The sequence below is a fragment of the Macrobrachium nipponense genome, chromosome 39 (assembly GCF_015104395.2).
Source record: "Macrobrachium nipponense isolate FS-2020 chromosome 39, ASM1510439v2, whole genome shotgun sequence".
Lineage (NCBI taxonomy): Eukaryota > Metazoa > Arthropoda > Malacostraca > Decapoda > Palaemonidae > Macrobrachium > Macrobrachium nipponense.
This window is the reverse complement of record NC_061099.1, coordinates 11,628,572-11,631,071: the sequence shown is the minus strand read 5'-3', so window position 1 is coordinate 11,631,071 and position 2,500 is coordinate 11,628,572. Positions and strand designations below refer to the sequence as shown.

The following is a 2,500-nucleotide window of genomic DNA, read 5'->3' as shown; positions in this document are numbered from 1 at the left end:
TTCTAAACAAGGTTGAATGTTCAGGCATATATCAATTTATATTTATAGTATTTACTATATATATATATATATATATATATATATATATATATGTGTGTGTATATATATATATATAGTATATATATATATATATATATATATATATATATATATATATATATATATATATATATATATATAGTGTGTGTGTGTGTGTGTGTGTGTGTGTGTGTGTGTGTGTGTATCAGTAATTATGGGATCTTCAGGTGTTGTCCCTTCGTTCGAGGCTAAATCCTACTTTTTCTGTATCCCTCCTATTTATGCCACTCCGTCCTTGGCTGGGCAAGGGTCTTTAAGTTTCGTGTTCCCATGACCTAGAAATCATTACAAAAGAAGTGTTTATTTCCGTGCGAATTCTCACACGCGACAACCCACCCACGAATGGGGCGGCCTTAAGGAGGAGAGATTTCACAGCGAGAATCATTTGACGTTCTGGTAGAGAGAGAGAGAGAGAGAGAGAGAGAGAGAGAGAGAGAGAGAGAAAGCTTCATCAGCTTAATGCAGAGTCGCTATTTGAAGTTATTTTTTGTTTTTGTTTTAGTATATCGTTAGTTACCGCAAGTTTTCTGTGCATGCAATTCGAGCAATTGCTCCTAGGCCGATGAGCACTTTAAGTAACTTACAATTTTTACGTTCGGAGGTACACAGGCACTCACTTATTTCATTACTTATTTATGTGTCAAGCATTGCTGCCCTCTGCGCAGTTTCGCCATTTTTCGGAAGGTCGAAAGAAGAAGCCGATTTGAGTTCCGTGATTGTGGTGCAGAATAATACTTCTCATGCCTGAGTGGAATGGGATGCAATGTAGAGTTTAGGCCAGAGGCCAAGCACTGGGACATATGAGGTCATTCAGCAGTGGAAGGGAAATTGAGAGTATAAAGATTTGAAAGGTGTAACAGGAGGACAACCTCGAAGCAGTTGCGCTATGAAATAATTGTTAGGAGAGGGTGGATAGCAAGGTGGGAGAAAGATAATATGAACGGAGGTAGATTAAAAGGAATGGAAGGGGTTGTAGATAGGGGCTGATAATCACATGGGCTGATTATTCAAGATTTGGGAGAGCAAGGAAAGTTCTTCCCGAGCAGTTGACAGAAGCAGAGTAAAGGATGAATGCTGCTGTAGTGCTAGTTGTGCCTGGCAAACTGTAGGATAATTCAGCCGAGTTCAAAATTTGTACCATTGCAAGGGTTGTGTGAAGGAAATTGATTGTTGCAGAGGAATGAGTGGTGATACCGTCACTTTTTTGGCCTTGGGCTTAAGTTATTTCTGGTGCATTGCTTGCACAGGACGTCATTGTGTGTGTGTGTGTGTGTGTGTATGTATGTGTGTGTTTGCGAGTGCATGTGGGCACAAGGCGCAAGCAACGTTCCTTCCTCCAGCGGGTGAAATCCTCTTCGCAAATGGAAACCGTGTCACAGCTTGATTTGAGCTGTTTACTCCCCGCAGAGGTATTCATCATGGCCGACCTTTCTGGAACGGAAAAGTCATTTATCACGGGCGCCATCTTAGGCAACAGATTGCGACCCTTTCATCAGTGTCTCCCCCAGGGGAATTTCGCCCACATCCTTCGGCTCCTTTCATTTTCTCCTCCTTTCAGCCGCTGTTGGGACAGGGACGGGGCAACAGGAGGCGGAAAATGGGCCAGGGATCGATCCTCGATTGATGGGTAAGTGGCCTGGGAGTGAATTGGCCAAGAGGAATTGACACTGGGTCGATGAACACTGACCTAATTGACCCGGGTATGCATAAAGCCTTTGTACACGTACTAGTTCCTCGTTGGATGAGTGGTTTTCGCGCTCGGCTACCAGTCCGGTGGTCCGAAGTTCGATTCTCAGCGCGGCCAACGCGGAATCAGAGGAATTTATTTCTGGTGATAGAAATTCATTTCTGGATATAATGTGGTTCGGATCCCACAATAAGCTGTAGGTCCCTTTGCTAGGTGGCCAAGTGGTTCCTAGCCACGTTAAAATATCTAATCCTTCGGGCCAGCCCTAGGAGAGCTGTTAATCAGCTCAGTGGTCTGTTTAAACTAAGATATACTTAACTGTACACGTACTTTCCTCCACAAGATCAGGACGTGGCCGCCTACAAAAGTAATTGTCTATATGTTGGTCCGCTGGCGTGGTAAGTAGCGTTGCGACTTCGCGCCTCACGCCGGGGGTTAGGAAAGGTCTATGGAAGAGCATAATAAGGTCTGAAAAAGGTGTTTTGCGTTGAGTTAAAGATACAGGAGTTTCAGGATAGGGTATTTGTGATTTATTTATCAAAATGAAGATGTGAAAAATAAATAATGTGCATGATAAATATCACAGAAAAATTATTCCAAATAAAATATAACATATTGATTTTAATTTTCGTTGGTGAAACAACGCTCTATTTGACCGTAGACTTTAGCACATTTTCATTTACGTTAAAAGTTAGGAATGTAATGTTTATAACTTAAGCGTAAGGGGAAAATCTT

General features: G+C 42.1%; 1 protein-coding gene across 2 annotated transcripts in view; it reads left to right on the top strand.

Moving 5' to 3' along the window:
* The window catches only part of LOC135210525 (microprocessor complex subunit DGCR8-like), a 215,323-nt gene that overhangs the window by 27,406 nt on the left and 185,417 nt on the right, over positions 1-2,500 (top strand). The window lies entirely within an intron of this gene.